This window comes from Sus scrofa, chromosome 11, assembly GCF_054392235.1.
Source record: "Sus scrofa isolate SSC_HxYL_T2T_F1_AM1 chromosome 11, Sscrofa_HxYL_maternal_Yorkshire_Landrace_v2.0, whole genome shotgun sequence".
Taxonomy (NCBI): domain Eukaryota; kingdom Metazoa; phylum Chordata; class Mammalia; order Artiodactyla; family Suidae; genus Sus; species Sus scrofa.
The window spans coordinates 6,201,528-6,215,311 of record NC_139393.1 but is presented as its reverse complement, the minus strand read 5'-3'; the positions used below and the strand labels follow the sequence as shown (position 1 = coordinate 6,215,311).

The window sequence follows — 13,784 nt, the reverse complement described above, 5'->3', positions numbered from 1 at the left end:
TTAAGAATTACTGATAACAATAAATTAATTGAATGAAAAAATCAGAAATAACTGGGATTCTACAAGCCTTTCTTTTATAAAGGGCATAATTCCTCTTTTGTAAAGAATCACTTAAAACTATGGCTAGGATCAATATAAATATCACATTTCCCTAAAATATTATAGCATTAAAAAAAAAATCAAACTATTTAATGAGGTTTACTAGATCTCTTTGGGCCAAACACAATTAATAAAATGGTTTGAAAAAGCAAAAACAAAAACCAAAAAACCCAGGTACAGTCCTAGTTGAAATATATGGCAGCTTAAATACAATGTTTTTTGGTCAAGGAGTATACTCTTCTGATGCCTTTTATCTTTAAACAGGCACACATTACAGCAGACAACTGGAAATTCCTGAGGATGGGTACTGTTTAAAATTAGTCCAACTGATATCACTCTGTTGTACTTCAAGTTTTACCTAAACGCAACTGTTAAGAAACCTCTGTAGGCAGAGCATCCTCTACCATGAATGAATCTATGGGGAACAAAGGCCAAGGACCGCTGTCGTGGCCCTTTAAGAGACCACAAGGTAGCTGAGAAAACAAGGCCAGGGCACACGTAAAAGACATAGAAGAACACCAAATATAAATTTACACCCAAGAACACCCAAATATAAATTAATATACTACAAACTACATGCACAAACGCAGATGGAACGCGGACTAAGTAAAACCAGGTAGAGTTGGTCAAAGGCTTCACGGAGGTGATCGGTTCTGAGCAGAGACTGAAAATGGTTCCTAGAGCCAGGTACACGTTCTGAAAAAAAGGAGCTTATCCACCAACTGTTTTCTGGCTATTTAGGGAACAACTAAAACCCTTCACCTTTGAAGTAAGACGCTATCTCACAGTTCAAGAAAGAAGTTGCCGGAGATGCCTCTGGTCACAGAAAGATGATTAACAGAGATACGAATTTCAATGGCTAAAAATTCATAAAACACCAACATTGTTTTGTTTTGGTTTTTTAAAGATGTAGGTGTGAACAAAGATACGGTGAGACCTGAGGTAACTTTTACCTCTACTCTGGAGCGCTCTCTACTTTCTCAAGAGCCCTGGGATCTTGATTTCATCTGATTTTCTGAGCAAATATGTGAGGAAAGGCAGGGTAAAGCACCACAGTACAGATCAGAACTTAGACAAGGGGGCTTGTTCTCCGACCAAGGAAACTTGCACAAAGTCAGCAGCAAAGCCAGGCCTCAAACCCAAGTCTCCAAACTTTCAATTAATTAATTAATTAATTAATTAATTTTTAGGGCTGCACGCACGGTATATGGAAGTTCTCAGGCTAGGGGTCAGAGCAGAGCTGCAGCTGCCAGACGCCACAGCCAGAGCAATACCAGATCTGAGCTGCATCTGCAACCTACACTGCAGCTCACTGCAATGTCAGATCCTTAACCCACTGAGCGGGGCCTGGGATTGAACCCACATCCTCATGGATACTAGTCAGGTTTGCTACTGCTGAGCCACAACAGGAACTCCTCAACTTCCAATTTAAAACTCCTCCTGCTATGACACAATGTCTACTGCACTGGCATTAAAATAGGTCAGGAATTCTCAAGTATGTCTTAAATATATCTAAGAGAAACTTTAAAAATCTAAAATCCTTTTTAAAAATACTAAAAATATATTAAGCCTCATTAAAAAAAAAAAAAAAAACCTGTTTCAGAGTTCTGTGTTTTTTCTAAGTGTACACTATATATTTAATTCCAAGTTAATCCATACCTCAAAGATTGGGGGGATTACTAAACTATTTTCAAAAGATAAATGCTCCCCTCTTATCTAATATGAAAGGCATCTAGACATTTTTCCTAAAGCTAGTGTCTAAGTCTTTCCAAGATAAAACTGGCCAAGTCACCAAAATCAGTCAATTTGTTTACTACCTTTAACTTAAATAACAGCAACAAATACAGCTACCAATTCCTAAGCACTTCCCGTGTGTCAAACACAAAGTGCTTCCCATACACCGGCTTATTCAATCCTCACAAAATGCTGTGAGGCAGGCGTAACACAGTCACTTCCCAGAGGAAGAAACTAACTTAATTTTTAAAAATTTATTGTTAAGGGCAAATATAGATTATTAAACAAAAGAATCAAGATTCAAACTCATGTCTATTTGAGCCCAAAGCCTGCGCTCTTATCCAATAGTCTATGCAGGTGCCCAATCCCTAAGCCTTACACTAGACACTAGAAAGGAGGCCCCCTACCCTCAGTAGCACGGGTGACTCCTTAAGCTCTGGGGGGCGGGGCTGCAGCGGGAGTGAAGACAAAGATCCTGAAGCCAGGGTAGGCGTACAGGGGAAACACAAGGTAGACTCTCTCTTTAAAGCTAAATACATGGGAAAAGAGTACCAAAAGCAATCCCATCGGTGAAGAAATTCACACACAGTAGAATTCACAAGTTGTAAGTAGAAGACTTTCTCTTAAGAATTTTCTATTTTGTGGCTCTTCTACTACAAAATTCCAGCACTGAAATTTGAGTTCATAAATCTGAGCTGCGGCTGACTGGAGTCATTTAAACATATTCAAAATAAAATGTGTACAGCAGTAAGTATCACCACCCATGAGGGTAATAAGAGAACGCAAATTGTATGGGAAACTAGAAATGGAATTAACCTCTAAAATTATTGAAAAATCATACATAGCCACAAAAGGCACAGCTTGGTGCCACTAAAATATTTACAAACATGTTAAAGAACTGAGTAAAATATATAACATGTCAGCTTGTCACAAGATGTGAACAGACATTCTTCCAAAGGAGATATACAAATGGCCAATAAGCACCGAAAAAAAGCAGCTCAGCAGCACTTGTCATCAGAGACACGCAAATCAAAACCACCATTGATAGCACTTCACACCTACTATGAAGGCTGTAATCAAAAACAAGAACAAGCATTCGTGAGGAAATGGAAAAATGAAATCCTCACACACTGCTGGTGATATAAAATCATGCAGTCACTTTTTTGAAAAGTTTGCCAGTTCCTCCAGTTGTTGCCAGCGAGCCTACTCCTAAGTAGCTCTCCCAAGAGAACTAAAAACATTATGTTCACACAAAAACCATACATGAATAGCAGCATCATACATAATAGTCAGAATGTGGAAACCACACAAACGGCTAAGGACTGGCAAAGGTAAACGCATAAACAAAATGTGACCTACACACACGTGCAATGTTATTCACCCGCAAAATACTGATATACACCCTACGACGTGGAGGAAGCTTGAAAACATTAGGTGAAAGAGGCCAGACACAAAAAGGCCACATGGTGTATGATTCTAGTTGCATAAAATGTCCAGAAGAGGCAGATCCATAAAGACGGAAAGGAGATGAGTGGTTTCCAGGGACTGAGGAAAGGGGGAGGGAGAACGAGCACTAAGAGGTAAAAGTTTCTTTTCCGATGATAAAAATGCGGCAGAATGAGACCACAATGATAGCGACACAGCCTGGAGGACACCAAACCCACCCAACTGTGCCGAGTTCCCGTCATGGAGCAGCAGAAACACATCCGACTAGGAAGCATGAGGTTGCGGGTTTGATCCGTGGCCTCGCTCAGTGGGTTAAGGATCTGGTGCTACCGTGAGCTGTGGTGTAGGTTGCAGACGAGGCTCAGATCCGGCGTTGCTGTGGCTGTGGTGTAGGCCAGCGGCTGCAGCTCCAATTAGATCCCTAGCCTGGGAACCTCCATATACCTCGGGTACAGCCGTAAAAGGCAAAAAAATAAAAATAAAAGATGAATCTTAAGATTTGTGATTTACATCTCAACAAAAAGTTATTAATATCTAAGTTTTGCTGAAAGTGAGGGGAGAAGGATCAAGAAAACTCCCTTAATCCGACAGGTGCAGGAGAGTGAGTGTGTGAGTGTATATGCATGGGGGGGACAACAAATAAACTGCAATAATTAGCAATAAACAGATACTGCTGACATTAATTAGCAATAATTAAGGCATTAATTAGCAATAAAAAGATAAAATATCTAGGCATAAACCTACCTAGAATGTGCAGGACTTAAGAGGAAGAAAAGGCTAAGACTTTACTGTCAGAAACAAAAGACAACTTGGAAGAAAAAGAAATAAATACCTACACTTACTTGTAAAAATGTCAATTCTATGCCTAATTCATCTAAAAGCACAATGCTAATTAAAAAAAAAAAAAAAAAAAAAACGAGAATTTTTTTAAATTAGCCAAACCAACTCTATTCACATGGAAAAATAAACACTAAGAATAGCCAGGAAAGGAGTTTCCATTGTGGTGCAATGGAAACAAATCCGACTAGGAACCATGAGGTTTCGGGGATCCCTGGCCTCCTCGCTCAGTGGGTTAAGGATCCGGCGTTGCCGTAAGCTGTGGTGTAGGTCAGAGACATGGCTTGGATCTGGCATTGCTGTGGCTGTGCTGTAGGCTCGATTGGACCGCTAGCCTGGGAGCCACCATATGCCATGGGTGTGGCCCTAAAAAAAAGCAAAAAAAAAAAAAAAAAAATTAAATATGATGTTATGCAAACATAAAATGCAAAGGTCAAAATAGAAAATGGTGATCAATTTAACTTCTTCAAAAAGTAAATATTTCTACACAGCAAAAAGGTATCTCCAACACTTAAAGGGCTAAGCATCTTATACAGCCCTTAAAATCATTAATAGAAAGCAACCACTAGAAAATGGATAAATTATAAAACTAGCCAGTTTGTAGCAAAGAAACTTTAAATGCCTCAAACATATAAAAAGATGTTCCCATTTCCTAATTATTAAACAGATGCAAATTAAAGCCAGAATATCACTGGCTGAGACTGGCATGGATTAAGAGACGGTTATTAAAAGGGTGGGTAGCATAAAAATACTGTCACACACCTTGTTTTTTTTTTTTTCCCAGGGCCAAACCTGAAACATATGGAGGTTCCCAGGCTAGGGGTTGAATCAGAGCTGCAGCTGCTGGACTACACCACAGCCACAGCAACACCAGATCTGAGTGGCGTCTGCAACCTGCACTGCAGCTCACAGCAACATCAAATCCTTAACCCACTAAGTGATGCCAGGGATAGAACCCAAATCCTCATGGGTACCGGCTAGGTTCATAACCCACTGAGCCACCAAGGGAACTCCCTGTCACACATTTTTAGTGTTATTGATTTTAGCATTGATTCCAATTTCTTTTGGAGAAAATTTGGCAATATCTAACAACTAAAACCTTTTAATTGGCATGATCATGGTAAAAAATTCAAACCCAAAAAAAGTCATAAAAGGGAAAATCAGAGCTGTGAACTCAACTGAGGTGGATATTTCTGTGTTGCTTCAGTGGCCAATTCAAGTCACTGAATAAATGCCTCAAGAACAACTGCTAAGGTTGCTTTTAAATCCCTTCTAGGAAAAAAAACAAAAGTAATATTTTCTTGTCTCTGAGAAGTTTTAAAAAGGTGTCCTCTCAGATACAAACTCATCTAGGATGTCAGCGCAAACCCTCAACATAAAAACGTCAGAAGAACCCCTTTTAAAACCAGACACAAGACAGAAATGTCAACTGTGACATCTTCAGAACACCCAAACTAAAGGCCTCAGCCAATGCAACAAGGTAACTGAAAAAAGGTTACAAAGGAAGAGAGAAAACTATTGTTATTTGCCAGCAATTGTCCCAACATAAGAAGGTATAAAAACGTTAGAAACAAACGAATGTATCAAAGTAACCAAGATACAAATGTCAACCACATATTTACACACTAGGAATAATCAACCTGAACTTTTTCTTTTGGAAGACGCCAATACCACAAAGTGCCTCAGAATACCTAGCCTATTACCTAACATATCACGTATATTAATATATATGTATTAAGTGCCTCAGAATACCTAACATATTACATATATTAATATATATGTAAGACCTAAACACAGAAAATTAGAAGGCTTTGTGGAAAAGGAAAAGAGAAATGGCGAGAGAGCCAAGGTCATGGGCTGAAATGCCGCCCATCCTCAGGAGCCAACCAAGGTCCCCGGAGGCACAGGCTGCTTCCGGACCCGCAGGCCTTCGACGACCGCCGCTCCCTCTGCCTCCGCTGTTCTCTCCGGTGTCGACACCGAGCCTCCAGACCCAGCCTCAGCGCCTTCCAAACCAACCTTGCCACACCGCTTCTTACGCTGTCAAAACGCTCCGGATATCAGAGTTCAAAACTTATTCCCGCCACCTTGTACTTGACCCTTTGCTCTCTCTTTGGGGGGCAACTTTATCCTTTGCTGTCTCTTTGTGGGGCAACGGTGCCTCAACCCTCTCTGTGTGCCCCACTCCCCGTGTGACGATGGCACACGAGCAGCACACGAGTCGTCTGCCGAAAAGAAAGAAAGAGGTAACGTTTCCTCTCTGGGGGCAGCAGGGGCTCTGATGAGGCAACGCAGAGTGCCACCACCACAGTTCCCTGCGGAGAACCAGAAAAGCACGTGCTCAGGCTGTCCGGCGGCAGAGGGCGCCGTCCTGACCATGGAAAAGCACCGGGGAAGCAGAAGAACTGGAGGCCAAGGACAAGCTGCGGCCAGGGCAGTCGGACTCTCCCAGACCGCGCTTTCCAGGTCAACGAAGCCCCGGCAATGCAGGCTCCATCAGGACATGAACTAAAATCACTCATGCTGTAGCTAAAGTTGTTACCTTGAACCAAGTTCCAGGAGCCAAACTAAATCCTCAGGAGCAAGCCGTCATGTACGGCTACCCTGAAGAAAACGCTTGAGATCGGAAATTACCACAATACATGTCACACTGAACTGAGGAACGATGACAGCCAGACAGAGGAAGCACTATCTTAACAACAGGGCCAACATCTGGAGCCTCATCCAAGAGAAAATTGTCATCAGGCGTTTCGAGGAACAGACCCAGGAATACAAAAAGCAGCGTTACGATCTTTAAAACCAAATTCCCCAATCACACCCCACCCCAATAAAATGATGCACAGTTACAGCCCTCAAAATGGACACTAAGTTCACACTCCTAAATTCTAACAGGATCTTAAACATGCTCAGAATGAGTAACTTCTGTTCCTTGATACTGCTGATGACGATTTAAAGGATGGAAACACCCTGTAAAATTGCCTTCAGGGCATCGTTCTCCCCTCCCACTCCCACATGCTCTCTCAGGGATCCAGAGACACGCTTTCTTCGTCCACTTGCATCACTAACTGTCCTTAGCCAGAAGGAGAAAGTGAGTTTAAAGAAAATGTTTAGTCGTAATTGTTTTATCAATTAAAAGTCTGGATGTCATGGCATTATCTGCAATTTGATGCTATTTGTCTGGGATATTCTAGGAAGCCATACATACGGCGTGCAGGACAGATTTCTACTGAATAGAGCTTCCTGAAATAAAACGTTAAATGCTACAGAATAACATCAAAAGCGCACTAAATTCTCCATTTGATGTTGATGACGACTGCATAAATAAAACTGCTTTAAAATACAATCCTCACAGTTTCTTGGCAAATTTAGTAACAAAGATTCTTGATGAGGGGTCCCCAAGACCATTCCCATATTCAGAATTCACTGGAACTCGAAGGACTCAGCACAGAGCTGCACCTGGAGCCAAGATGTACCACAGGAATGCAATAAACGTCCACGTCCAGCTCTCCAGGGGGAAAGACACAGGTGGGCGTCTAGTGGAATCCACGTAAGGGCGTCCTTAGGTTCCCTTCCTCATCGGGGGTCACCCGCCTCCTCCAGGAGCACACATGCCTCCGCGCCCAAGGTTTTTAGAGGGCTCTGGTCGCGGAGACACCCTCTGTCTAGCACGCACCAGAAACCCACCCTCCAGGAGAGCAGGAGTGCAGCATAAACCTCCCCATTTGCACAACGGGCCTAGGAAGAGTCAACCACCCTCTGGGTTAGGGAGCAACGGGAACACTCTGCATCTCTGAGGTCCCAGACAGCAGCCCAGGGCCAGCTGGGCAAGCAGGCTTGGTTAAGGACAGCGGACTTCAGCCTGCTTGGTTACCTCATCTCTGCAGAAATTTTGAGTTGTTTCCAGCACACTCACCACGTTTTCATTATTCTGTTCCATAGTACAGTACTGTTACAGAGAACTCTAAGGGCACACGTTTTGTCTCTAACAACGAAACATATGCCCTGGGGAAGAGGGAAGACAAGAAAAATAAGCTTTAAGTTAGGGCAATGGATTTATGTTGATTCCACCACGTTTTGTCCACACACGCACTGAGAAAATTATATAATCAGTGATGTGCATTCCATGGCTAGGAAATATAGCAAAGAAAAATTTAAAATAGCTCTTACGAGAAGGAGCTGAACCTATGTGTTTCATCAGCTCCTTTCTGAATTATCTAAATATACACAGTAAAAGTAAATATATACGTTATGGCTTAAAAAAAGATTTCAGCTACAAATAAAACAGAAAAGACTTTGCAACATCATTAGTTGTCATGTTTTAGTTTCCAGTATACTCAAATTATAGAATCCATTCAGAAAGCTTACTTATTTAAAAGTTAGAAATATATGAAACAAAACTTTATTTTTAGTAAACAACTGCTGGACTTTTATCGTAACCCTAAAGGATCACCTAGGCTATGATTGGGTTTATGCATCATAAAAACAGCTACTTTCAATTTCAATAGCTTAAAAACTATTCAGAGCCTATGTCCCAGAAATGCTAGCTCTACATATGCTTTATATACACAGAGTACATAACATATACGCTGCTTTGGGGGGGGTGTATGGATGTTCCCAGGCCATCAATCAAACCCATACCACAGCAGTGATAACACCAGATCCTTAACCCACTGAGCCACAGGGGAACTCTCGCATATGCTGCTTTTAAAATAATATAATTCAACATTTTAATAAGCATATTAAAATGCTTAAAAGCATTTAAAAGCATATGTTGCTTTTAAAATAATAACACTATGATTCAACATTTTAATACGTAAGTTTTCAAAAGCAAAATGGCAATTTGAAGAACAGAGAAAACCCTATCAAGTGAAGTCTATTAAGGTGTTCAGAATGGTTTTAGGGGAAAAGAGCTCATTAAAGGGATGTTCTACAATGCACACAAAATTCTTACCATAATTTAATTCCATTCAAAAATAAAGCTCTTTGAATACTTAATAACTTTACCTTTAAAAAATCAATTTGTTGACATTTTGAGTAACTTTGAACACATTTATTTGCACAAATATTAAAGTTATCTTTTTCGCTTTATACTAAGACACATAAAATTAAAAATCCTAAATTTAGAAACCCTTAGTATTTTTTCTTCATGATAATCATCCAATTTAGTCACACTTAAATTCACACAACTATCTCCTTAAATTTTTCAGAATCTACTTCTGAAACTGCCAATAATTTGAAGAAAGTGTTTTATAATTCCCAATTTTTACACCTGCCACAAGCAGACTAGGCTTCTCCCTGCTTATAATGTATTACACAGCTGGGGCCTGCCACGGCTCAGGCACACCAACAACTCAGTGAAGACAGCAATGACCCCGGAATCGGGTCCCCTGAGTGCCACGACAGCCCAGGGCGGCACTCCCATGTGCTGAACGTAACCCAAATTTAAATCCCTAGGTGGTCATGTAAAAATAACGGATCTAGAAGAAAAAGCTTTAAGGAGAAAATGTTATGAAAGGCAGAAGAACTGCCAAATTTTAGAAGATACAAAATATTAAAGGAGGGGAGGATGGTACAACCAGTGCAAACATTTACCTGTTCAAGTTTCTGGATTTCTACAGTGAGGCTCAAAATTATACGGAGCCCTAGAGGTCTATAGGTACTGCGAAAAGAAGTGTACGTTTAACCACTAGAGAAGGATAATTCAGAAAATCCTTGAATTTAAAGAGTGAATTAGAATTTAAAGACTTGAATTAGTGTTTCTGAAGAATCCTAGCAATATGGAAGTTTGGGTTATTTTCTTTACTAAAGATCTAAAAAATTTTTACGTCTAATGCTGTTCATTTTTTTTTCCCTCCCCCACCCCCAAAAGGCCCTATAACCTGGAGGGGATACATTTTTATGATAGACGGCATCTGAGAATCCAGAGACTAAATGGCAATAATCTTTTAAAATGTTGCCATTAAGTTAAAAAAAGTAGGTATTTCACTAAATTTTATTTGGGGAACATTTTACCATCACTTTTAAGTCACAAACTCAGGTAAGAAAAGAAAACTTTACAAAGCAGACATAAAGATATAACTGAGACACCCATCGGATAGGCATGTCTGTGTTTTGAATGGCTATCTAATCCTCCAGTAGATCAAATACACCACAATCCAAAAAGCAAGAGGATTAGCAAGTAAAAGCCAAGGTAATACTAGCCTTTACTTCTCTCCCCAGAATAACGTCATGCAGTGCAAGTCAGCTTTGCAGGTAATCTCTCATGTTTCATATAAAAATGCATTTAATTAAACATTATAATTGTCTTGTTTCCTTGAAGACTGATACAAAAAAAAAAATACTGTAACCTTTTAAGGTAAAAATTGTTCATTATCAAAATCACATTACAATATTAACCATTAGCCAAAGTATAAATTATTCACTAATCTAGTAAAATACACACGAATCGAGTTATGCTCAATTTAATCCTAAAAGTTCCAAGCCACAAATGCAAACGACCTTTGCAAGGATGAAACAACCCAAATGCCAAAAGGTTTATCACCCCATGTGGAAAAAGGGTAATTTAAGGATTCATGAGGAGACTGCAAAAATCCTAGGCTGACTCTCAGGGGCATACTAATTCTTGCTGGCAACAAAGAGCAGTAAAATTTCTGCACTTTAGGGAAGTGTTCCATTAAGGGTGGTGCTAAAAAGAAGACAAAGTCAATAGGAGACTGATTCCTTCACAAACCCTGTTTCCACAACAGCAGCCCCTTATGATTCGGGGCGTGCAAGTTGCTGAACTCAACAATCCCTTCAGTTAAACAAACAGACCCCTCAGAGCTGTCCAACGCTGCCCAAACTATCCATCCTTTAGTCGAATCAGTCAGTTTCATGAATTGTAGGGTTTATCTTCAAGTCCAGGGCTGACTCAGAGGGTAGCTTGTTCCCTAGAGAAAACAACCAACAAAAATCAGAACAGCTACTGCTCATAAGCTCTTGCAACACCCAAGTGGAAAGGACAACTTACTGGGTCCAAAAAAAACAGTTCAACTTCCTTTTAGGAGTAGCCAGTACAGTGACGGCATCTATATGCCATAGGCAGTTCCTGGTTAAAGCTCTCACTCACAGTAAGAAATGTTAAAACTAAAAAGCTTACAAGAAAAGCCATCACACACACCGTGGGCTGTTTCACCCAAGAAGTAATTTGCAGGTACTATAAATGGAAAGTATGGCAAGGGCCAAAGCTGTTGTTTTACGTTTGAAAAGCTGCCTGTGTGTGTGTGTGTGTGTGTGTGTGTGTGTGTGTGTGAGAGAGAGAGAGAGAGAGAGAGAGAGAGAGAGAGAGAGAGAGAGATGGGGGGGATAAATATTTCTAAGGCAGCTTTGCTTATGGCCATACATAAAAAACTAGTGAAATGCTAATTCCCTCAACACAAGGTCCTCATTCACTAGTCAGAAAAAAATATTCTAAATCAAAAGATAGTAAGAGTAACAGGCTTTTGTTGTTGCTGTTGTCTTTTTAGGGCCGCACCCTCAGCGTATGGAGGTTCCCAGGCTAGGGGTCCAACTGGAGCTGCAGCTGCCAGCCTGCACCACGGCCACAGCCACGTCGGATCCTTAACTCACTGAGCGAGGCCTGGGATCAAACCTGCGTCCTCATGGATCCTAGTCAGATTCGTTTCCGCCGCGCCAGGAGCTCTTGGGAACTTGCAGAGTAACAGGCTCTGTTTGCAGACTTGCAATGGGACCTGCCTTGCCTCCAATTTCTACAACCAACCACTCAGCACGGACGGCCAGCCTTCGAGCTCCAAATATATGAACAAGGGGGCCTCGGCATTTCATGAGTTGGGGATTCTGTCTACAACAACAAGTTTTCTGGGGTCACGGGGAAAAAACCTTCCTAAGCAAGGCAACCCCAGAGCAGAGAGCGCAAGCGGCTCTCCCAGCGCGGAAATGTCATTTCGTCCTTTCCCACCAAGGAGGTTAAACGCTTTTCGAAGAACGAATCTGTTACGCAAAATCGCCTCCGGAAGGGGCACGGGGGTGCCCAGTACTGCTTTTCATTTTCCAAAACTTATTCTCATCTATTCATGTGGGGAAAGACCCTCATCAAAAAATTTCCCTCCTTCCTTCCAAGTCGTGAGATGGAAAATTCCCCCCCTCAGGCGAGACCCGACACGACAGGCCGTCGGGCAAACTGGGGTCTGAAGTGAGCCACCGGCTGTGGACAGGCTGTGTGCTCGGGCTTGGTGCCACAGGCTTAGGGCCCACGTTCCCAGCCTTCCTCAGAGGCAGGCGCGTTGGGCCCTAGGGCGCCCAGAGCCGCGGCGTGTAAGGAATGGCACCTGCCGTCTGTCTACCCGGGGAGAACTCGCCAGAGAGCCAGGCAGAGCTCTCCCTGGGCTCTGCGCTTCGGGTGAGCCAAAGAGCAACCCTCCCAGCTTCCTGAAAAGTGAGTACCAGGGACCTGCCTCCTGTCAAGAGACAGGCCTCCGTGCCAGCAGCAAGCAGAACCCTAAGCTTCCAGGAATGCTTCAGGGCACTGAAAACTCTTGATTTGAATTGCATCTCTTTTTCACTTTCATTATAGCAATGATGAAATCACAAATGCAGATCCAAATTAGCATGCATTCATTTTGTTAAACTAGATACCATACAAAGACAAGGCACCCAGTTTGTGCTAGGTTTGGGTATCTTCTTGGAAGACCTCAGAATAAAGCCCCTTTCTCCTGTTCCCCACGTGCATATGTATGATCTTTTATTCAGAAGGTAACGGCTCTGCAATAACCTTATTTAAATGCACGGGTACTCAGAGAAAACCGAACAAATGGGTGCACAACTTATTCATGTGAATCATGATTTCTATGTTACTACATGACAGAAAATCCAGAAAAGGGGACGGAGGACTATGAGACTAATTACTGTACTTCGCCCTCCAACGTCAAGGGACGATGTTCGGTAAACTGCTACATACAGCTGTCAGTCTCACAGAATAACTTCATGAGTAAACGCGATAAGCTTGACCCTGTAAATGCCAGTTATATCTGCTTCATATAATTTTAGATTTGAGGGCTGCATACAGACTTCACAAGAGTTCTGCTGCTGTTTTTAAAAAATGTTTCCAAACCGCTGTCTAAATGCTAATTAAGCTTTGGTCTGCCCAGTTCCCAGGTCTCCAGGGGCAGAAAGGGTAATTAAGTCGTAGGTTTCTGGGGCCGGCCGAGCTGCAGGTCCCTGCTGGACACGTGCTCCAAACCATGGGTCCAGTCGTGTCTCCTCTCCCCACTTCCTGACAACCCTCAAGAAATGACGTGCCAAACTCGGGAGTGCTAATGGCAAATAAAACTGGTAATGATTTTAAGAGAGAGTAGCCAGTATTTCAAATACACGAAATGTCATCTCAGCGCCATTTCTCATTAATTTTTCCAAGTCCCTGCCCAATCTAACTTTTTTCACTCGCCTAGCAGTTCTAATTTTGAAATAAAATCCGACTCTGCTGATATTTCAGAGACAGTGGCTCTCCACATCACACAAACGGCAAACTTCAAAAATATTCTTTAAAAAGATAAATGAAAAAGAAACACCACAGAACAAAAGCAGTGACCAAGAGCCCAAGGTAGAGAAACACAACCAGCCGCGTGAGCTAGGTGACGACCGTACTTTCAACTGGCCTGTGGAGTCAGTGA

At 41.8% G+C, this 13,784-nt stretch overlaps 1 protein-coding gene across 46 annotated transcripts in view; it reads right to left on the bottom strand.

The window, feature by feature from the left end:
- PAN3 (poly(A) specific ribonuclease subunit PAN3) overlaps window positions 1–13,784 on the bottom strand; it is a 127,585-nt gene that overhangs the window by 37,498 nt on the left and 76,303 nt on the right. For 3 of the 46 annotated variants that reach the window (XM_084981330.1, XM_084981332.1, XM_084981335.1), the window contains exon 1: window positions 10,930–11,044. The exons of the other annotated variants lie outside the window; for them this stretch is intronic. The gene's annotated coding sequence lies outside the window, so the exon portion shown is untranslated. Of the gene's footprint in view, window positions 1–10,929; window positions 11,045–13,784 lie in introns of those variants that run through there. 46 annotated transcript variants of the gene reach the window in all.